The sequence below is a fragment of the Prorops nasuta genome, unplaced genomic scaffold (genome assembly GCF_024137725.1).
Source record: "Prorops nasuta isolate Cenicafe-Biocafe unplaced genomic scaffold, Cenicafe_Pnas_1.2 PNAS00002, whole genome shotgun sequence".
NCBI classification, from domain to species: Eukaryota; Metazoa; Arthropoda; class Insecta; order Hymenoptera; family Bethylidae; genus Prorops; species Prorops nasuta.
Window position 1 is genome coordinate 11910520 of NW_027116799.1, and position 25694 is coordinate 11936213.

Below are 25694 nucleotides of genomic sequence, written 5' to 3' on the forward strand. Positions count from 1 at the left end.
ACTTTTCGTGTAGGTACCAGCTACCTGTCGCCGGTTTATGGGTTTATTCCCTTTCCCCCAGTTAGTGTTTTCCCTCGGCCTTTTTCGCGAGGACATGTGCCTGCATCGGACGAAGGCGAGGGACCCTGGAATGCTGGTGGAGGACGGAGAGTTTGCCTGAATTCGTAGATAGTAAAGCAGGTAACGTGGAATCCCCACATCGGGGAAGTACACGATTTTCTCTTCGTTGCCGTGGGGTTCTCGGGGCAGCAGTAGGTATGGGTGGCAGGGGTAAACCGCCCTTCTGTCAGGAGAGAGCCGGCGATCGGTTTCGTCGTAAATTAGTCTTTTTGATTGTCGTTCGGATGCCGGTTCTTAGGCGGGCGGCCATGTTGAAGGCGGCAGCCACCTAAGGAATCGACTCCTATTATTTCGTTATCGTTGTCATATTTTTCGGTCAATATTTTTCGGGTTTTCAGGTTATCCAGGACCAGTGCCCTCTTTCGAGTTTTTCTTGTGTTTTGTCCTATTATTGCCAGGTCATAGGTTCACCTAACAAAAAGCCAAAAGCAGAATGGATTCCGTTGGTTTATATTTGATGTTCCTAAATGCATTTTTATTTAGGTAATCGTGATTCAGGTTCCTAAAAGTGTCGCATTAGGACCTGGTAAATAAACTTATTAGAATTTTGTACGGATTCGGTAAAGCCAATTCTAGCACGACCTGAGACGGTCTCAGCCGGTCAAGTCGCGGAATGAAATGGGATGCCTGGCGCCCAAGTAAGAGGTTTTCACCTATGTATTTATTAATTTGAATAAATTTTTGTTAAAGATTAAATCGGCATTCATTTCTTGTTTAAATTCCGTGTGCCTTGTGCACCTCACGTTCGAACTCGTGTTCCCCTCGCGAGTAAAAAGCGGAAAGGTCCGCCCTCGAAAGGTTGTCGTCACACCTGGTTTGAAGAGAAGGGGAAAACTTTAGAGAAACAAAAAAAGAATATTTTTAAAATAATGGCAAAGTGTAATAAATTCAGTATTAAAAACGCTAACATGATGACCCCAACGTTCGTCGATTTTCAAGGATTCCATTTAAAGGATAAGACATTTATAGTTAAAGAATTTGCAGTTTTACAAGAACTGAAAGTGCATCATATTTTATTTTCACCCCCCTTTCCACATACTTGGTTAAGTGAAGAGGAGAGAAAGAAAACAGAGTAAGTATATTTTATAAAAAACAATAACGAACTATTATTTTCAATGAATAAGGAATTTCTTTTTCAGTTCAATCTTTTTCAATCAACATTGCTTAAGTTGAATGGATGGTTTTTCACCATATTATTAATATAAAGATATTATAAAAAAATATGTATATGAGGATACGGTTTTTGTAAAAGGGGTGGAAAAGTTAAATTGATTAAGGAGTATTTGTAATTTAGAAATTAGTAATGTAGACGAATATGTGTGGGGAAATTATAATTTAGAAGATGGTTTATATAATTCACAACTTCCTATTTGCATGAATCATGAGGGTATATGCGCACTGAGAAATGTGTATTATATGAAATATATGTATGAATCAAAAATCTCGAATATATGTATATTTTAAACTTGAATGCATTCTTTTTACTTCAACGCGCAACCTGATCCGTAAAATATTTATATTACTGAAGTGTCTCGGAGACTGATTACTTGAAGGACTCTCCATCTAAGATTTTTCATTAGTTTCACGCTGATCATTTAAACGGAAAGAACTACGATGTCGCTTCTAAATAGAGTTTTAAATAGTCAGGATGAATATCGTGAGTGGGTACGTGATTTTCGTGATTACAATAAAAAATTGAGAGTTGCTAGCCACAATGCACGTATAGGGGCATGGCAGAAAATTTTTACGGAAATTGCTCAGATACAGTGCCGATTAATCAGAGCAGCAAGAGAAAAAAGTTATTCTTCAAATCACGCTCTTAAGAATCCCGATTTAAGAACTCAGCATGATTATCGCGAGTGGGTTTGCAAGTGTCGTGATTATATTCGAAATTTGAGAGAATCCAACCGGAATGCAACTCCAGATGCTATACAGAAAAATCTTGCAGAAATAAAATGTATTCGAAAGTTACTTCTCCATGCGGCGAAAAATAAAAATTCAATTGGAGCGGGCATTAATGCGGAAAAGCTTATTTGGAAAGATCTTGATTCATCATTTAAAAGTCGAATGTGTAGTGGTATGATAGTAAACACTAATTATATCGAACCACATGAATTTCTATTGGCAGCATCAGATATGCTGCAATCTTACATGAACAAAGTATTCAGTAAGGTAAGCGCTGTTAGGATAAATATGGTATTCATCGGACAATTTATTTGCAAGGAAATTAGTGATATCAAACATATTTCCACAAAAAATGTGATTTTATTCAAGACTGATACTTTTAGTGATTGGTATAAAACAAACGTCATAGATAAAATTTTAACAAAATTAGGTGAATATCAAGAGCGTGATAGTGGGTGGGCTTTGGAGAAAATATTAAATTTAATTGTGTATATAAATCATTATAATCCACTACATGCAGGCTGTACAATCGACCTTCCAAAATATATTAAGAACAAACATGCAGTGATAAACATACAGAGTGATGATAATTCATGTTTTGCATGGGCTGTAACGGCTGCACTCTATCCGGCTATTTCAACTAAACACCCACAACGTTAATCTTCATACCCCCATTATAAATCTGTTTTCAACGTTAGAAGTATAACATTTCCAACCACATTAAGGTAGATACCTAAATTTGAAGAAGATGATGATGTGTCGATTAATGTTTTCACCATGGTGGATGAGCAGGAAGAGCAGGAGAATAAAATTATTGCACCTCTTCAACTCACAAAATGTGAGAAATCGAGACATGCGAATCTTCTTCTTCTCGAACATCAAGGTGCAGCACATTTTTTATGTATCACGAATCTTTCTCGCTTGCTAAATAAACGACTGACTCGAAAAAACGATCTCATATTATTTGCAATCGGTATGTTATACTGTTTATATTTTAATATAATTTTATTTAATGTTTATATACTAATATGATTTTTTCTCTTAGTTGTTTACACTATTTCTTCAATGAGGATAAACTTCAATCTCATAAACGTGATTGCAGTCAGCTCAATATAAACGTCCGTATACTGCTACCTGAAGAGGACCGTTGGGTGTCCTTTAAAAATGACAAGAACAGTGAGAGGACCCCATTCGTTGTATATGCAAACATTGAATGTTTATTAGAAAAAGTGAATGAAACGTGCGGTAGTAGTAGTATTTATCAAAAACATTTACCCTTTAGTGTAGGATATTATTTTAAAAGAGCGTTCGATATTCATCGCTTTTAACTTATAATACATATCGTGGACTCGAGTATATTTAATGGTTTGTGCGAGAACTCGATAAAATTGCTAGCATAGCGGCGAAAAACTAAAGACTGTAGTGCCTATGAGAACGCTAAGTATTAGTGAAAATTTTCGTCATAACAATGACCCCGCCTGTCATATATGTAAAAAGCCATTTCTCCCAAATCAAATACGTGTTCGCGATCATGATCATTTAACAGGTAAATATAGAGGACCCGCTCACAACAATTGTAATTTAAACTATAAAGATTCGCACGTTATTCCAGTCATTTTTCATAATTTATCTAATTACGATGCACATTTCATCTTCAATGCGATCGCTAACATGTATGAGGGTTCAGTATACCTGCTACCTGTACATAAGGAAAAACATATTTCATTTACAACATGCATACCGAAATATAATATTCAGCTCAGATTTATTGATTCATTTAAATTTCTAGCATCAAGTTTAGACAAATTGAGCTCATACTTGGAGAGATCTCAATTGAAAAACTTAGAGTCAGAATTTTCGAATTTAAATACGGAGCAATTTAATCCACTAACAAGAAAAGGTATTTTTCCTTATGATTACGTAGATAATCTGAATCGTCTGGAAGAAAATGCTTTACCGCCTCGCGAGTTATTCTATAATAAATTAACTGACAGTGATATTAGTGAAGAGGCATATAATCATGCTAAAAAGGTATGGATCAATTTTCAAATACAAACACCTGGGAAGTACAGCGATCTCTATTTAAAAACTGACGTATTATTACTGACAGACGTTTTTGAAAATTTTCGCGATAGCTGCATGGAAAATTATAATTTGGATCGTGCACATTATTTTACACTCCCAGGCTTCACTTGGGATGCAATGCTTAAATATACTGGAATAAAATTGGAACTTTTCACTGATGTTGAAATGTTGCTTTTCGTAAAGCGCGAATACGTGGCGGTTTGAGTCAGTGCTCTCACCGCTATGAAAAAGCAAACAATCGGTATATGAATGATTATGACTCAACCAAACCAAGCAAATATTTAATGTACTATGATGTAAATAATCTATACGGATGGGCAATGAGTCAAGCTCTACCTACTCATGGATTTCGCTGGATTGAAGATACTAACAAATTTGATATCTCAAGCATACCTATAGATTCATCTGAGGGTTTTATTTTAGAGGTAGACTTGGAGTATCCAAGCGTACTTCATGATAATCACTCTGACTTGCCATTTTGTCCGGTTCGTGAGGCTCCGCCTGGAGCACGACAGAAGAAGCTACTTGCAACTGTCGAAAATAAGGAGCGTTATGTTATACATTATCGGGCTTTACAACAATGTATTCGTCATGGAATGGTACTGAAACGTATCCATCGCGGATTAATATTCCAGCAACCGGCATGGCTAAACAAATATATAGACTTAAACACACGTTTGCGAGCTGCATCTAAAAATGAGTTTGAGAAAAATCTTTTCAAACTAATGAACAATCAGTGTTCGGTAAGACGATGGAAAATGTAAGAAATAGAGTTGATGTGAGGCTTGTTAGAAAGTGGGAAGGAAGATATGGAGCAGAAACATTGATATCCCAACCAAATTTTAACAGTAGCGCCATATTCAACGAAAATTTGGTTGCGATAGAATTAAAAAAATTAACGGTGAAATTTGATCAACCTATATATGTAGGTATGAGTATTCTAGATATTTCAAAAACATGTTTATAATAATTCCATTATGAATATATGCTTCCAACGTTTGGTAGTAAATGTAGAGCATTGTATACCGATATAGATAGTTTGATATCAAGAGACACGGTAGTGTCTCGACGGTAAGTACAGAAAAAAGTAGATAATGACATGTATATACGGCCGTCGAGGCACTACTCTCTTATACAGCAAGTTTGGCTGTCCTAATTTTCAAACCGATTTTTCTTTGTGAATAATCCACTATCATGATTTAAGCAAAGCTTTTCTTAAAATGGTTTTGAACGAGCTTTCATTTGAGCCCATAAACATTAAAATCGGTTCACGCAATTCAGAGATCTCATACTCTGTTAGCTATATATATGCCGAAGTTGAAATTCTTCTCCTTCCTTTCTGTATGTCTCGGGCTGATCTATATGTCTCGGGCTGAAGTTGACCGCTTGTGTATGTCTCGGGCTGAAGTTGGCCGCTAAGGAAAGTGACGTCATTTTCACATCGCTTCCAACAAACTATACTCAACGACGAAACTATAGTTGTGAACTTGCAAATAAATCGATGTAGTCGATATAACTAATCCGGCGACTTGTTAACTGTCAATAGTAATATAAGGTTATGTATATTTAATGCAGTGAGAATGTTCGTTATTATGTTAGTGAATGAGTTTAATTTTTAAAATGACAAATATATTCGAACAATAATGACATAAGGAGTTGATAATTATTAGATAAGTATAACATTGTATTTTATAATACAGGATGTTAGTATACTTTGTGGTACTTTGTGAAATTTCTTTTTCAGATAAATTAAGATAGAATATTTCTATTTGAATTGTTGAGGATAGAGCTGACTGGATGAAGTAAAATTAATATTTACATATTTTCAACACTGTGCGAAGAAGATGTATACTTTCATCATTTATGTGCATCAGTGATTATCAGGAGCATATTAATTGCAAGAAACTGTTAAGGTATTTGAAAATCATATGCTAAACTTCCAGGGTTTGAAATCATTAACAAAATGCATGTTTAACTGTTTTTTCTTTAAACTGATGTGGAATTTAACTGTCCGATAAGTTATATCATACATACAAACAATTATCCAGGAGACAATAAAACTTTCTTATTACTACGATTAAAGAAAAGTAGATGAATATTTGCTAATCGTTACTTAATTTTCAATTATAATATAAAAAAAGTATTAAAACCATATATTTATCTACGCTTTCCTAATCAGAGTAGAAAGAAATTATTATTATCTGCAAAAAAATTATTTAATTTCTTGTAAGTATAACATTGAGTTTTATAATATAATATGTAATATATTTTTTGGAACTTAGTGAGATTTTATTTCAGATTGAATTATAATAACGTGTTTATTGTGTCATTGTGCAGGCTTGAGTTATAATATTAAATAGAAGAAATCAGAAATTATATCAGTTTGCCATAGTAAGAGCCATAATGCAAAGTTAATGGTGAGAGTTAAATCGAAGGAAAAGGTGGAGAAATTCACAAATTTGGAGGCCAATTCTTGATAGTGAAAGGCTTGCAGGTGATTTTGGGCATAAACTTTTTGAAATATATAAGTCAATTAAATAATAATTATAATGAAAACATCATCTATATAGAAGTGAAACAATAAAATGAAGTCATCATTTTAATATTTTCCATGCGATAGATAATACAGTGAATAAATTTGGGAAAATGAAAGCAGTATATCTAAAATAGAGGCTTCCATTGCATTAATTTGTGTATTTTCTAGTTTATATTGATGAAAAGAAAATACAAATGGCACTAGTTTTCTTGAAAAAGAGCCCTGATTCATAGTTGATATTGGGAGTAACAGTTAAGAAAAAGGGATGAATTTCTAAGCAAATCGTTAAAAGTGAAGGGCTTGTAGATGATTTTGGGTATACAATTTTGGAATTAAAAATCACATAGTTGATGAAAATTATAACAAAATTATGTGGATCTGTAAATATGAAAAGAATTCATGATTGCAATATTTTACATGTGATGGGGCATACAGTGAATAAATTTAGGAAGCTGAAAACTATATATCTAAAGAAGAGAGGCATCCATTGTAGGAGTTGGTGTATTTCCCAGTTTATATTAATGAAAGGAAAATATAAATGGCACTAATGTGCTGGAGAAAGTGCCATAATGCAAAGTTGATATTGAGTGACAGCTAAGAAAAAGGTGGAAAAATGAGTCAATTCATAAGAAAATCCTTGAGAGGGAAGGATTTGCAGGTGATTTTGGGCACACAATTTTGGATTTAGAACTCATATAGTTGATGAAAATGATAATAAAATCATGTAGATGTGTATATGAAAGGAATTCATTATTTCAATATTTCACATGTAATAAAGCATACAGTGTGTAACTTCAGGAAACTGAAAGCAGTACACTTAAAAAACATAGGCTTCCATTGTATTAACTGGTATATATTTTACAGTTTATATTAATCAAAAGAATAATTAAATGGTACTAGTTTACCAGAGAAAGAACCATAATGCAAAGTTGATAGTGAGAGTAACACCTAAGAAAAAGGTGGATTTACAGGTAAATTTAGAATCATATTCTTGAAAGCGAAAGGCTTTAATCTGATTTTGGGTATAAGATTTTGAAAATATAACTCAAACAGTCATTGAATCCTATGTTAAATACCTCTAAAAGTGTAATTATGAAAGAACTTATATCATTGTAATAGTTTGTACTTTATTTAGTAGAATAACAAATTAATATTTTGATTTGAAACTTTACATTATGGAATGATGAGAACATTGGAAAATGTTTTGTTAGATTGAATTATTTAAAATAATTGATTAGTTTGAACTCCTATATTCTTACAAAACGTTATAAGATCCCACAAAAAACAAGCTTCGCTTGTAAAGAAAGGACGGCAAGTACATAAATCGTCCATCGTAAACAATATAGTGAAATAAAATATTCCAATTGAAAAAATTAGTGAAATCCAAATGCTAGGCAAGTATTTATTTTTACTGTGGGAAAAATTAAAATTTCGAAAAAGAAATAGTAACATAAACAAGTTACTTGCCGGGGGCCCTTTCTGTGCAATGACATTAAGTAGCTACATTTTGGAATTAGGAGAAGCAACGCTTTTATTGTATGATAGTGACTTACGTATGAAAATTACGGGCCCCCGGCAAGTAACTTGTTTATGTTACTATTTCTTTTTCGAAATTTTAATTTTTCCCACAGTAAAAATAAATACTTGCCTAGCATTTGGATTTCACTAATTTTTTCAATTGGAATATTTTATTTCACTATATTGTTTACGATGGACGATTTATGTACTTGCCGTCCTTTCTTTACAAGCGAAGCTTGTTTTTTGTGGGTACAGTATCGAATGCGATGACATTTACACGATCATGAAAGAAAATCTTTCAAGATTCGATACTAGTGATTATTCGCCTAATAACCAGTATAATTTACCTCTAGTAAATAAAAAAGTGCCTGGTTTGATGAAAGATGAGAATAACGGGAGAATTATGACTGAGTTTATTGGACTGAGATAAAAAATGTATACATTTAAAATACAAGATAAAATTTTTAAAAAAGCTAAGGGCGTTAAGAGTTGCGTTATCGCTAGAAAAATAACGTTTGAAGATTATAGAGACTGCTTGCAAAATTTTACTGTTTATATCCATAATCAAAATTTAATTAGTTCAAAATTGCATAATGTTTATTCAATTGTACAGAAAAAATATCTCTCAGTCCACATGATGATAAGCGCTATATTGTACAAGGTACTCTATCAAATCTACCACGGGGTCATTATAGGATAAATGAAATAGAATTAAGTGAAGTAGATTTAAATGAATATTAAATGATTGCTTCTTTATTAATAAATTTTATATTACAAAATATTGTTTTATTTATCCATGAATTATGTGTATTATCGAATCCTAACCACTTTACAAAGACTTTGTCGCCCTTCTTACGTAATACCTTCTCAACTAGATATACATTAGGATTAGAAGTTTTTAAAAGTTCATATTCGTAGAATCCGCCATACATATCCGTACCACTAGAATCCCTTAGTAAATATGTAACAGGATTTGTTTTCTGCACTTTTATAATTTCAAATTTTCAGTTGTCCAATTTGGTGTGTAGCCTTTTGCAAATAGCAATCCCTACCGGTAGGCGGCGCTGGTGTTGGCAAACGCATGTCTCAGGTCCATCTAACCCCTAACGCCATCTATCGGAAGAGACCACGAAGCACGAGCGTTAAGCTTAGAATAGGGCAAAAAGATATGCATGGTTGCCAGAAAGCGGACCAAAGAGAGAGCGGAGATATTTTCTCGGACCTCTCTGTCTTTCTCGCTGTTAGCGTCTAGCAGAAGAGTCGAGGCAAAATCTTTCCGTTTCGCTTTGCCGAAAATCTACCAATATTCAATGTCATTTACATTTGCAGCCCAATACCTTTATACATGATTTTTTCAGCATATTTATTTATGAGCATTGACTTATTTAAATCAATAATAAATTAAAAAAATGCGTATTTGATATATAATAATTATTTTAACTATAATTTCATCGTTATATTTCGCTTATTTCTGTAAAATCTGCATTTCTTTAGTTTATTATTGATTATTGTAAGTCAATGGCCATTAAAAAAATTTAATCTTAAAAAGAAAAAAGAAAAGTACCGATCAGGAATCGAACCCAACCCACGAATCGCCACGCGATTACCCTACCGCCTAGACCACGAAGCTTCTTCAGTGCACCGTAAACAGATAGTCTTCTTAAGTGCTTGAAATATTCTTTTAAACCATATAAATAAACGAGCAACCGACAGCTTTATTCATTATTATTCTATCATAATGGTACACAAATTAAAGAATAATTATATAATGAATAGTTTTCAAAAGCTTTTCCAATAACCAAGAACGGAGACTGCGAGCGTTGATTATTTATCTTCGTTCTTGGCTATTGGAAAAGTTTTGAAAACTATTCAAAATATAATTATTCCTTAATTTGCGTACCATTATGACAGAATAATAATGAATAAAGCTGTCGGTTGCTCGTTTATTTATATGGTTTAAAAGAATATTTCAAGCCCTTAAGAAGACTATCTGTTTACGGTGCACTGAAGAAGCCTCGTGGTCTAGGCGGTAAGGTAATCGCGTGGCGATTCGTGGGTCCGGGTTCGATTCCTGATCGGTACTTTTCTTTTTTCTTTTTAAGATTAAATTTTTTTTAATGGCCATTGACTTACAATAATCAATAATAAACTAAAGAAATGCAGATTTTACGGAAATAAGCGAAATATAACGATGAAATTATAGTTAAAATAATTATTATATATCAAATACGCATTTCCTTAATTCATTATTGATTTAAATAAGTCAATGCTCATAAATAAATATGCTGAAAAAATCATGTATAAAGGCATTGGGCTGCAAATGTAAATGACATCGAATATTGGTAGATTTTCGGCAAAGCGAAACGGAAAGATTTTGCCTCGACTCTTCTGCTAGACGCTAACAGCGAGAAAGACAGAGAGGTCCGAGAAAATATCTCCGCTCTCTCTTTAGTCCGCTTTCTGGCAACAATGCATAACTGTTTGCCCTATTCTAAGCTTAACGCTCGTGCTTCGTGGTCTCTTCCGATAGATGGCGTTAGGGGTTAGATTGTGGAAACCAATGGTCCGTTCTATACTTTCCAACACTGCAATCAATCTCCACGTCAAACACGCAGCCAAAAGGAATAGACCGATAAGGCCGAATTCCCATAGCATGAGTTTGTCCAATTATATATTCAGTCACGGGTAATTGATTACACGCACAGACGTTACACGAGCCATAAGCTCAGCTTTAATAGTTTATAACTTCTTCAACAATACAATCTTTTACAAGCGAGAGAACGTTGCGAAAACTCGCAACCATTACCAAATCCGTCTCAAGACAGTACTCACTCCTAGGCCTACTTTTTCGAACTCCTCACCGAACGAAAGAGCAACTAGATTCGCACCTCTCGACTTCGAAGTTCAACAGCGAACTCTAGGTGGCTCTGGGGAACTGGGCGCTACAGGGCTCCCCCTCTAGTGTAACGATATTTGTGAGTTAGAATATACAAAAACCTTTTACAATATTTACATAAGATATAAATTACTTAATTGCTAAATTTAACTGTCTTTTTCGTAATAAAAGTTGTTGATGCATCGCCTGTAATCAAGTTCTCACTGCACCTCTCACTTATGTCAGCTCGAGGATAAGGCAGCACTTTAGGTTGATTCACCGAATCCGTTGACGGATGTGCCGGCTTAAGTCTATCGATATTCACTATTGTTCTCTTGCCATTAAGGTTAATTGCATAGGTCTTATCTGTTACCCGCTGAAGAACCTCGTAGGGGCCAGAATAAGGTGCTTCCAATGCCATCCTTGTGGAGTCGACTCGAAGAAACACATGAGAGCAGGTAAGAAGGTCCTTGTTGATGAATGGTATATTTGCTGAGTGATGTGCCGTTGCAGCTGGGCGTATAAGTTTCATCCTAGCACGAAGGTTTGACAGCAGAAAATTCTGGTTGTTCGGATTGGGCTCTTCAAAAAATTCATTGTGAACTTCCAGAGTAGTACCAAAAACAAATTCTGCAGGTGAAGCTTTTAATTCTTCTTTGTAGGCTGTGCGTAATCCTAGCAATACAAAAGGTAGTGCATCGGTCCACTTGTTATTGTGACAGAGCAAGGCAGTTTTCAACGATCTATGCCAACGCTCCAATATGCCATTAGATTCTGGGTGATAAGCAGTTGTACGGGTTCTTTCGACACCCAAGAACTGAACAATAGATTTAAACAATGCCGCCTCAAATTGAGAACCTTGATCCGTTGTCATTTTTGCAGGTGTTCCATATCTTGCGACTTAATTGGCCAAAAAGTGTTGAGCTACTGTATTGGCGTCAATGCTTTTCAACGGAATGGCCTCAGGCCAATGAGTAAACCTGTCAATTATAGTGAGCAAGTATTTAAAACCATCTGACAGAGGTAACGGACCTACTAAATCTAAGTGGATGTGATTAAAACGTTGGTCCGGAATTGGAATTTTAGTTGGTGTTGAGTGTGTGTGTCTACCAACTTTAGCTCTTTGGCATTCTGCACAAGCTCTTGCCCATACTTTAACGTCCTTGTTAATACTGGGCTAAACGAATTTTTGGCCAATTGCTTTCAGTGTAGCACGCCCACCGGGATGTGATAATCTGTGTACCGATAAAAACACCTTGTAGCGGAGAAGCTTCGGTATGAAGGGACGGATAACTTCAGTACTGCAATCACAATAAATTACACCCTGCGAGTCTGATAAATTAAATGCTTTTAACTTGATTGAACAGTTATTGCTTGCCAATATGTATGGTAATTCTTGATCAGTTTTCTGAGACTCAGCTATTTCCTGAAGGCTAATAATTACTGGCATGGCGAAAGCGTCTACACGTGAGAGCGCGTCTGCCACTATATTGTGCTCCCCAGAAATATGACTGATGCTCGATGTAAACTGAGAGATAAATGCGGGCTGTCGATACTGTCTGGGGGAAAGCTGATCTGGTTTCTTTGCAAAGGCGTAAATAAGTGGTTTATGATCCGTAACTACATCAAACGTTCTGCCTTCAAGCATGTAACGAAAATGCTTGATAGCAGAGTAAATAGCCTGCAGTTCACGATCGTATGTGCTGTATCGCTGTTGAGTAGTTGACAATTTCCATGAGAAAAAGGCGAGTGGTTCAAGCTTACCACCGATTTTCTGCTGCAACGCTGCTCCAATGGCTCTATCCGATGCATCTGTGTGGAGAATCAATTACGCTGTTGCCATAGGAAAATTCAGTAATGTTGCCTTAGCGAGTTTATCCTTAATCTTTAAGAAGGCTTCCACAAGCTCCCTATTCCAGTTAACTGGCCGCACACTATTTTTCGATGCACCGGCGCACGCCTGGTGTAGAGGTCCCTGTATCTCTGCAATGCCTTGTACAAACCTGTTGTAAAAATTTGCCATTCCCAAGAAACGTCTGAGGGAACTGACAGTTTTAGGTTGTGCGAAATCCACAATTGCTTTAATTTTGTCGGGTGCAGGTAGGATCTCATCTTTACTGATCACATGGCCCAAGAATTTCACAGATGACACGCCAAACTGGCACTTCACAGGGTTAATCGCGACACCATAAGTCTGTAGCCTTTTAAACAATATCCTAAGATGTTGACAATGCTCCTCCTCATCACGTGAAGCAACCAGAATGTCATCAAGATACACATATAAAAAGTCTAAGTCACTAGTGACCTCGCTCATAAAACGCTGAAATGTGTGCGCTGCATTCCTAAGACCAAAATTCATATACAGAAACTGGAAAAGACCGAATGGGGTAATGATGGCGGTCTTTGGTATATCTGCAGGGTTGACAGGTATTTGCTGGTATGCTCTTACCAGGTATATTGTAGAGTAGATACTGGTGCCTTGAAGAAGCTGCGAACAGTCCTGGAGAAATGGGATCGGATACTTATCCGGTACTGTGCACTCATTAAGTCTTCTGTAGTCCCCACATGGACGCCAGTCATCGTTTTTCTTAGGAACTAGGTGCAATGGACTCGCCCAAGGACTTTTGGATGGACGACAAAGGCCTTGCTGGAGCATAAATTGAAATTCAAGCTTGGCTGCCTTTAGTTTATCAGGAGCTAGTCTACGGGCTTTGGCCGTAACAGGTCGTCCTGTAGTTTCAATGTAATGTAAGACATTGTGTTTAATTCTTGCTGAAATCACTTTGGTTCTAGTTATTTCCGGAAACTCCTTGATGATCTCTTTAAATCGACAGTTGATAGAAACACGGTTGACCATGGGAGCTTTTTCTTTTGACACTTTACCACACACAGTAAGATCTGTTTCTTGGTCCAACAGTCTTCTCTTTCACACATCTACCAATAAATTAAAATGGGATAGAAAATCTGTTCCCAGGATAGGAGTGCTAACGTCCGCTACAATAAAAGGTCAACAGAAGTTCCTTCTAAGACCAAGGTTAATGGATAAAATCTTGGTTCCGTATGTTGCTATATTGGTATCGTTGGCTGCGTAAAGAATTCTTGTAGTTTTATATCGACGATCATTAGCTTTGTCTGGAAAAATAGATACATCAGCTCCAGTGTCCACAAGGTATCTGTAACCACTACCTTTGTCTAAAAGGATCAAGCGACTACTATTACTCTGCAGATTGGTCGCTGCAATCTGCAGATGACTTAGTTTTCCTGGGTACCAGATGACCAGGAACAGGGCTCCGTACATTTCCTAGCCTTGTGTGCATATCTGAAGTGGTACCAACAAATTTCTTTATTCTTGGAACGACGGTCCCTCGAGGGACGACGGCCTCGAGACTTAGATCTCTTTCTTGCTTTAGCGTGATTATCTCGAAGCTGCTTGACTGAGCTTGAGAGGTCAGCCATCTGCTTCGAGAGTACTGAGATTTGTTCTTCTAACGTAGCTCTAGGTGAACTGACACCAGCTATAGCAGCTACACTGTTATTTGAAGTAAATACCTCGCAAATCCTGTCAGCTAATTGTGCAAGAGTGACCAAATCCACTTCGCTCATGGAAAGGATGGCCTGCGCTTGTGTTGGGAGTCTCTGCAACCACAAAGATTTCAGAAAATCATCCGACATTTTCGTACCTGTTAAGGAGGTTGGTCCGATTTAGAATTAACGAACAGATGTTGATACAAAAATTTGTATAAACTTAGTAGTATTGGAAAAGTCACTATATTAATTTTTAGATTGTTTGGATACTTATACAATTAGAAATAAATAAAATAATTTGTTACAATTTAACATGTAATCTTATGGGCAGGCAAATTTTTTCTCTCTTCATACTTGAAATACGCGAAGATTAACGAAAAGAAACGTGTGAAACTCTTAAAAAAAGTTAATAAATATCTAATGATTACATGAAAGATTGAAACATATCGATTTGGTAACTGTACCATCAATAAATAAAAAATTTTCTTTGGGAAACTGATGTTTTTGATAACGTCAACCTCCATTACATGAAATAGTGGCAACGTCGCAATCGCCGTAGCCCGCGTTCTTTGAAAAGCATTCATCTATGCTGAATATATGAAAGGGAATTTGAGTTGACGGTTATTTAACAATAAAAGCAAAATAAGAACCTGAACAATAATTTATTAAATATCTAATAAACATTTTATTAATCTTGAAACATAATGCATTTATAATGCCTTATTTTTAAACATTTTTGGATGCCTTTGGAATATTTTATAATTAAAACTATATTGCAACATAAATACCTATATCTATAAATAACAGAAAGCCAGAAAACTTGAAAATAATATTATTTTGTAAAACTGGCGATCACCTGTTGTCTATGACAGAAGCAACGTTGCCAAATCTAACCTCTTACTACTTTAGTCAGTAGAGAGTCTACGATAAATCTGTTTTGACTTTAGACGTATGGAATCAACCTCTTTAAGTCTTTCATGCGCCTATACAGTTGTGAGGGACGCTGATCTCCCAACTCTAACTCGTTCAGTAGTAGTTTGAGACGTTTTTGTTCGCTATCTACGAAAGCTTCTTCCAGGTACTGCTTAATTTTACTGTAGCGATCTCCTGGGGGCTCGTTAAAAATGGCGTCTCCCAATTCTTCCAATGTTTCAGAATCTAGCGCCTGTAGAACGTAGTTGAACTTTGTTTCGTCCACTTTGATGCCCGCTGTGTGAAACTGAGCCTCAAGCTGGCGAAACCATACACGGGGCTTCCCCCGCCAAAATGGAGGTGGCTTGACGCTAACTCCGGCCAACTCTGTGTGTCTCATAGTATCTGGCAATGCTTCATTTTCCGCCATCTTGACTCAAGTATGAACAAGATTCTTGTTGCGTAGAACCAAAGTACTTTTAGAATTCGAACTTTTACCCGCGATCACGTCGGGGTCACCAATGTGGAAACCAATGGTCCGTTCTATACTTTCCAACACTGCAATCAGTCTCCACGACAAACACGCCGCAAAAAGGAATAGACCGATAAGGCCGAATTCCCATAGCATGAGTTTGTCCAATTATATATTTAGTCACGGGTAATTGATTACACGCACAGACGTTACACGAGCCATAAGCTCACCTTTAATAGTTTATAACTTCTTCAACAATACAATCTTTTACAAGCGAGAGAACGTTGCGAAAACTCGCAACCATTACCAAATCCGTCTCAAGACAGTACTCACTCTTAGGCCTACTTTTTCGAACTCCTCACCGAACGAAAGAGCAACTATTTTCGCACCTCTCGACTTCGAAGTTCAACAGCGAACTCTAGGTGGCTCTGGGGAACTGGGCGCTACAAGAAGGACCTGAGACACGCGTTTGCCAACACCAGCGCCGCCTACCGGTAGGGATTGCCTCGGGACCTCGCATGAGCAATCTCCCGTTTCATCTCTGATCCAATCATCTCGTCTTTTCTTTTCAATGGCAGTCGTGATTTCGTCTTTTTGGAACTCATTAGAGAAATAATCTGCAACAATGTTCAATCTAGCATACACGTCTTTCCGTAATGCTTCAACTTTTCGAACCAATTTATTATCAATATAATCAAAGTTATCATTCAATTGATTAATTCTTTCACTTATGTCATCAATTTTTTCATTAATGTCATCAATTTCATCAGATTTTTTCAACAGAGTTGTAACTTTTTCCTCAAGGTGGTTACATTTTAGGTAATAGTGAGTTAGCTTTTCACTGTATTCAAACAATTCCCTCATTAAGCTATCACGTACAGTCATCGAATTACGTAACAGAGCAGCCATATTCATCGCACTTGTCTCATCCGTAACATCACATTCTAAGTTTGAAATTATTTTCTTCTTGGCATTAAATGCAGTCTTTTGTTTATCAAACTATAACTAATCATTGTCAATTTTGTGGAAATAATTTCTCATTTTACCGGTATTGAAACCAGCTCCAAATTTATTTATTGTCATAGTGAAGTAGTACGTTGAACTGAGAAAATCTTGAAACTACAATCTCTTTTATATAGAATAACGCTTTCTTCTCTTATTTAGATCCTGTCAATTTGTAACTATTATGCTCGATTTTATCATTCAATTTTTCGATTCTTTCATCAATTTCATCGATACGTTTTTTTAAAAGATTTGTAATTTTTTCCTCAAGAATTTCACTTTTTAATACATATTCATTCAGCTTCACACTATATTCATTCATTTCTTTTGTAAAGCTATCACGCAGAGGTGTCAAATTACTCATCAGAACACTGATATTCACCGCACTTGTCTCATCAGTAACATCAGATCCCAAGTTTGAAATTATTTTCTTCTTGGCATTAAATGCATTCTTATATTTATTAAACTTTAACGTATCATCATCAATTTTGTGGAAATAATTTCTCACTTTACCAGTGTTGAAACCAGCTCCAAATTTATTTATCTTTATAGTGAAGTAGCACTTTGAACTGAGAAAATCTTGAAACTGCAATCTCTTTTATAAGATGATATCTTCTTCATGGAACTCCTCAATTATGACTGTATCTCATTATGGTGATACGTATGACCAGCAGCAGATGATGCAATTAAAAGTTTTAATCGCTCGACCAGTTCGTTTGGATCGTTCCAATGTACATAGCTCACTGGATTATTATTAACACGCATATATCCCTTGCCTTGTACAAGTTTTGTCTTCGATGGAAATAATTCACTAATTATTTTTTTCCATTTATGGCCCTTATTCCAACGAAGCTTTCCTGTACTAATGTTATCTGCTCTGTGCACATTAGTGTGAGAAAAAATACTTTTATATATATCTAAATCATCTTTAGTATAGTCTTCAGGTTCTTTCATGAAGATCAATTCAAATAGGCCTTTCGTGCCAGGATAATACTCCTTACCGATAATAACAAAATTACTGTAATCATCAACATTAAAAGCACATTTCGCAAGCCACATTTTATTCGTCACTTTATCTAACTTAACTCCAAAATTACTGTCAATTTTATCCTTAGCATTATTCGTCAACAATTCTATATATTTGGATGCAATTGAACCAGACTTTATCGTACTTCGATTAGCATCTTTTACATCCTCGATGGATGTATGCACAGGTAATTCTATTTGTTTCGCTAAATCTTGCGTGCCATATTCATTATTCTTCTTCACCTTCTCCTCCTCCTCTTCATCATCTTCCAGAGAAAGGTACTGTGTTTCGTGCGACTGTGGATATTCCTGCTCATCATCCGATGAATGACCTTGAACGTTAATTCTGGAGCTGCGTATGAAATCTTTCCGCTGTGGAGTCGATGTGGGATAAGACTTGTTTCGATTCATCGGAATTATGAAAGATTCCTCGTTTCAGGCAGATCTCTTTATAGGTTCCATTTTCATCTCATGTTTCGGTGCAACGAAAATTGCTTGATTATTTTTGGTGAGCTTCTTTAATGGTTCAGCTATTGGTTTAAAAGTTTCCTTTAAACTGTCTTCCATCATTACTCTGTCTGATTTGAGTGCACGATATTTTTGACGGATTACTTCACTTGCCTCAGCAATCTTCTTTAGAAGCTTTCTCTCCTTCATTTTATAAAGCTATTCTCTATTCAATATATAGACTTGTTCAACGTTCAAGGTTAAACTAACATTTTTGACCCTTAACATCACTCTTTAATCACAGCATATTTATTGAAAACCTTTCGATATCGTCCATTTTGCATTGCACTGTCTTTATCAATTACTAAAAATCCATAATCACGCTTCCAACAATTTGAACACAATTCACAAAATTTTTCAAACGCCATGTCTGTATTTACATGCTTGTTATATATATGTTTTAGGTTAGTTCCATCTTGTTTAAAAATAATTAAAAAATTTGCATTATCACGTATTAAATGTTTTGGTATCCTTGCATAAGTCTGAGAAAGGTAAAAGCAATCAATCTTAGAATATCAACCCATGGAGAAGTAGTCTCTTATATTGTCTTGCTTATCGGTTGCAACATCATTGAAGAAGAAAATTGAATTTGGTAGTGCTTCAGCTACTTTTATAACCTCACTATTATTAGAAAATTGGAAATAACTAATTTCTTCATTGTCCGATAATAGTCGCTCCAAGTATCGATATTTTGGTTGCTGCAACGATTTTGAATAAACGTATAGGTTTTCAAATCTCACACCCTGAGGGCTTTCTATAAGACTTAGCAATACATTTGTTTTTCCACAATTTGAAGGACCACAAACTATACAGCGTATGGTTGATGGAGTAGAGGTCCGTGACGTCACATACATTTATCGGTTGTTCGGTAATCTATATTAGAAACACGAATACCGAGCGGCTTCTTTATGAAGTCCATGACTGAAAACTCTGTGGTCATACAACCTATTTATAGGAATGAAATGAATTGTTTGATCAGTTCTCATCATGCCGTTATTAGTGTTAGATGTGTCAAGTTTGGAAGAATTAACCGCTGAACAGTTTGAATACATACCGAAAATTTTACTTTTAGAGTACTTTCCGCGTAGTATTCAAGAGGTTTGGAATAAATTGCCTGAACACATTCGTGCAGATCCTGAAGTACAACAATATCGCTGGGTTTTAAACATCATAATCTACCTAATACAGATCACATTGATGGACTGCCCCCTTCAATAAAAGACTGCTGGGCTTGTCAGCAAACTCTGTGCGAGAAACAGAAAGAAAGTTCCACATGGTAAGCTACGGTTGTGGAACTTTTTTCAATAAAATACTGAATAAATTACCGTTCGAAGTACACATACCTGGCTACAATTAATGCGGACCAGATACTCGACTTCGAGAACGGTTAGCACGTCGCGATCCGGGTATAAATCCTCTAGACGAAGCCTGTCGTGAACACGATATCGCATATTCAATATATAAAGATCTGCCACCACGTCACCAGGCTGATAAAGTTCGTGTACAGCGTGCACGAAAACGTATCACTGCTAGTGACTCATCTTTACGTGAACGAGCAGCTGCAGCAGCAGTCTGGGCATCCATGAATGTAAAACGAAAACTTGGCTTAGGCCTACAAGTGCATGGAAGAAGCATTAAGAAAAGAAAAATTCGTATACCGAAGAAACGAGGAGGTTTATTGAAGAAAAAGCAATTTACTCAAAAAAAAAACGGGGGGGTTTATTACCTCTGCTCCCACTGTTGAGTGCAGTGGGCGCATTAGCTGGGGGCGCAGCAGGTATAACAAAAGCTGTAAACGAAGCGAAAGCATCTAAGAGTCAAATGGAAGAGATACAGCGTCACAATCGTTTAATAGAAGGCAGGCGTGGACATGGTTTATACCTTTCCTCTTACGGGCGAAAGGGGGACGGTTTGAAAAGAAGGAAAAAAACCTCGCAAAAAAAATAAGCAACCTTCCGAAATCTGGAGCTACTAGTAATATTCAATTATTACATGCATGTCAGGATATACCACATTTTCGAGGAGTCTTTATGCGCACATCTCTGCCACAAACCGTACTATGCTATGAGTGTGCAAACGTGAATCTTGATGAAGAAAAAGGTTCTGGTACTCATTGGGTTGCCTACGTTAAACGTAATAATTACGTAAAGTATTTCGACTCCTTCGGAAATTTGAAACCTTTAATTGAACTTTTAGATTATTTTGGTCCTTCTGCTATAATCTACTACAACCACGATCAATATCAATCGTATGATACAAGCATATGCGGTCAGTTGTGTGTCAAGTTTCTGCGTGAACAAAGTCTTTAACGGTTAAGCTGTCTGATCGCGAGTTCATATTGGAGACAGATTTTTTCCCACCGATCAATCTTCAGGAGGGGCAATATGAACTTGGTCTCGTAGACTTTCAGAGCTTCAATTCAATCGCTAATGTTGATGAGACGAACAATAAGTTTTACTACGATACCAAAGATCTGACTATACCTACAGGTTGCTATGAATTGAGTGCTATAAATGATCTTTTGCGTACATTGATGCATGAGGCGGATAATGAAGATGTTATTATTCTACGTGCTAATAATAATATGTTTAAAAGTGAAATAAAGTGTAAATATCTGATTGATTTTAAGAAACCTAATATTATAGGCTCTTTATTTGGTTTTTCGTCAGATCGAATTATTCAGCCGAACACTCTAGCCGAATCAGACCAGCCCGTAAACATTATTAGTGTCAATATTTTACGAATTGAATGTAATATTACTGCTGGTGCATATACAAACGGCAAACCTCAACATGTTATACATGAATTTTTTCCAAGCGTTCAACCAGGCTATAAAATCTCGGAAACACCGAAAAACGTCATTTACTTGCCAGCCATTGTGAAAGTAATTAACCGTCTTACCTTGCGCATTCTCGATCAGGAAAATCGTCTAGTAAATTTCGGTGGGGAAGAAATTACAATTCGATTACACATTAGAAAATGCTAATTTATAAGAATACTTATAAATCACCGATACCAAATGAGCCTATCATCAGTCCAACAGTTGCTGCAGGACAAGATACATTGGGTGGGGATTACGTTAGAAGACCGATAACAAGAAAAAATATAGCCTTTCTTCAATCACTGGATTTCAAGGTCAGAAATAAAGATGGACCTGTTTGATGCAACCGCACAACCTGCGTACGACAATCGCATTACTAAAATGGAAATACATGCTTACAATCCGTATGCAAATGCATCATTGGGAAATAGTGACGAAATTCGAATTCCAATACAACAGCAAGATTTAATTCTTCTACCATGTGAGAATTACCTTTACATAGAGGGAAAATTAATCGAGGGTACTCGTACTTCAACTGCAACAGCTGAAGATACTGTGGGACTTGACTGCAATTCCATGGCATTCTTGTTCGATGAAATTCGCTATGAATTGAATGGTATTGAGATTGACCGCAGAAAGAATGTGGGTATTACTAGTTCCATGAAGAATATCATTTCCCTGACTGGGGAGGAGAGTACGAGTCTACGCCATTCAGGATGGTTTCTATCAGATTACAAGCCTACGAAATATTTCAATTTTTGCGTACCACTGAAAATGCTGTTGGGTTTTTGTGAAGATTATAGAAGAGTCATAATAAATGCACGTCATGAGCTCGTTCTCATTCGAGCGCGTAATGATACGAATTCGATATACTCTTCAACGAAAATCACCGACTCCAAAATCGATGTTCAAAAAGGGCAATGGAGAATTCTTCATATATCATTGAATGAATACACAAAACTTCAATTTCTACGTATTATCGACCAAAACAAAAGCCTCACCATGGCTTTTCGATCCTGGGAACTCTACGAATACCCGCTTTTACCAGAAACACAGGCATACGTGGGCTGTAAAAGCTGCAACACAATTGGAGAAGCCTCGATACGTTATTCTAGCATTTAGAAGAAATAAGAAGAATACGCAGCATATAAAGGTGCTAGACTTCGAAGATAGTTTTGCTCGTGATATTAAAGTCTATCTTAATTCAGAATTTTATCCGTATGATCGACTCGATACTGATACTGAAAAATCACGATTTTCTGTACTATATGATATGTATGTTAAATTTATCCAATCCTATTATGCTGGAGAAAACCCCTCGAAACCAATGCTTAATTACAAAAATTTCTTAGAATATGGTCCTCTCTTTGTCATTGATTGTTCGCATCAAAACGAATCTATTAAATCTGGCACGGTTGACGTTAAAATAGAGATCGATTGTTCTAAAAATATTGCAAGTAATATTACTGCGTATTGTTTAATTATACATGATAAAATTGTTGAATATAACCCGCTTATAAGTATTGTTAGAAATGTAAGTTAATCGTTAATAGTTAGAAATGTAAGTTAATCGCTAATAGTTAGAAATGTAAGTTAATCGTTAATAAACTATAGTTAAGCTTGTTATTATAATGAAGGAAAAAATAATAAATAAGATATAATAATCATTTATTTGTGTTTAAATCATTCCTTACAAATGTTTTCTAAATTAATCTTTTGAAATTTGATTAACAATTGCAAATGTCAAATTATTGTAATTTCCACCATAATACTTGAATGTTAATATTTGATTTGAAGCTGCATCTTGAAAATTCTTGAATTGTTCTGGTTTTTCCAGTAATGCCATCATCCTCGCAGGCAAGAAGAACCATTCCTTCGTAACCAGCTTTGCTATTATTCTCTCTCCATATTTGGTTTTAATTTTCGATAATTCAGTTATTCTGTATGGTCCCCCAATCTCCTAAGTATTCAGCTTTATAAAAGTTTTTGTTTCTACAGTTGCGAGTTCACTAATCTTAGTTAAATCCATTTTTATATTAAAATAAAAAATTAATCTTAGTTAAATCTATTTCTATAATAAAATAATATTAAGAAAAGAGAATAACGTAAAAAGATAAAAATAATTCTTACCTTCTAAATATTTTCTACGACAATTATGTGATAGTAAAAAAATATTCTGTCTGCAACGTGACACTGGTACTTTGCACTGCTTGAAGCTTCAATACTGCTATTACACCACAATAAAATATTATGACTGCAGCGTTACAGACTTGAAATTTCGACTGCTTCACGCTTCTAATCGAGACTGAATGAAATTTCTTAATTGCTAGCGTGGGTGACTTCGAATAATATCGTAGGAAGGGATAAGATATACATACTTATTGGAAATTGAGAGTAGGGAAAGTGTTGCAGGCGAACGAAATTTGTGATAGGTTACTCTCTCATGATTGTAGATTTCAAAGAGAAGTTATTATTTTAAACGTGTTGATACATGTAGTCTTTAAATCAAGTAGTTGTTAATTAAAACAAATAAATCCATTTAATTATATACACGTTTTTTAGATAAAGTGACATCAGTCTAAAATATAAACTTTTCATTGTTTAAAAGCGAGTCGTGAGATACACGTTCTTCAGATCAAACAACTGTCATCTAAAACAAATATATTTAATTCTCAAACGTGTCATAACACGTACTAGATGGTAAAGATAGTCACGTTTCCTCAGATAAAGTAATGACAGTTTAAAATATAAACTTTTCATTATTTAGAAACGAGTCGTGAGATATACGTTCATTATTACTTGGGTGGGGAATTCTAGCTTCTTAAAGACGTTTCCTGAGTGCAGCTTAAAATTTACGAGCGCATCAATGACTTCTTGAAAATCTTACTTCACACTGTGACTCTGTTTAGCACGTGGGTTCATTTGTCTGGTCTGCTTGTGAGAAAAGTCTTGAGAAAAAAATAGCTAGAGGCTGAATGATTTTTCTGGTCTGCTTGAGGGAGAAAAAGTCACGAAGGAATAGCTAGAGGCTGGTTGAGAGGGTAAAATATGGCCAGATAGTATCGAGCGCATCAATGGCTTCTTGACAATCTCACTTCACACTGTGATTCTGTTTAGCATGTGGGCTCATTTGTCTGGTCTGCTTATGAGAAAAGTCATGAGAAAAAAAATAGCTAGAGGCTGGTTGAGTAGATAAAATATGGTCAGAAGGTTTCGGGTCAGTTTTAGAGAGCCCTGAGAAAGCTCATAGGAGGAACATTGGGTGGTCCCTAGAATGTCACCCCCCATTGTTTCGCAAAAGGAAAATTAATGTCTGTTAACTATGTGACATGTAGAGCATGCTAGCAGGAATATATAATGAATAATCTATTCACTTATAATATATTTACAGTAATTTTTCTTCAATATTCAAAAGTTTTAACATATAATACTTTTATTCAATATACATATATAACTAAACAGAGTTTTAACATATAATATTTTAAAATATGAAGTTATTCCTCAGCCCTTGCCACCTAAATCGTTGTCACCTCATCCTTCTCCTCCTGCTCCTCCTCCTCTTCCTGCGGTATTATCCCTGCCTCTACCTCAATAATTCTGATACCGCTCATCAACATTTGCATATAGCGTGATACTGTAAAAAATCATCAGATTTTAGAAAAATGTATGATGCAATCTCATTTATAATAACTTTCTATTTTCATACTCCATTTCATCTGTCTTGATTGTTTCTTCATTTACCACTCGTGATAAATTTTGCATGATTTCACCTATTATTCTTGTAATTATAGGAATTACTGGAGAATTCTGTCTATACGCTATAGCGCAACTATATAATTCCATAAATACTTCTATCCCCCTATATAGTTGTATAAAAGATTTGAATATAAACTGCCTTGAATCCGAATGTTATAAATATCTAACTCAGTAGGGAGAAGGCATTTTATTTATAATGATTGGGCGCCAGGTTCGGTGACGGAACCATAACATCCTGACTCAAATTGGCATGTATCTATTCTAGGTCTCCGGCTAGTCAGATAGCTAAAATGGTAGAGGGGTTGGGTAAGGATCAATGAGGCATCTATTTAGTGGAAAATTTCGATGTAATAAAGGTAATTCAACTGATAATCGGGACAAATATACTTTATTTGTCAAAACTAACATATTCTCACTTCTTTTCATATACCTAACCTTGCTCACTTAAGAAGACATTCATAACCCACACACACACACACACACACAGTCTATTCTTACGAGACGGAAACAGGGTAATTCGATTTGGGTCTGGGACCCACCCGCTCTTCCCTGTGTGCGTTTCCACTTGTCTCCCGATGGCGGGGAATAGAGGATCCCGTATATTATTGCCAAATCCCTTGGGAGGCTTCCTCTC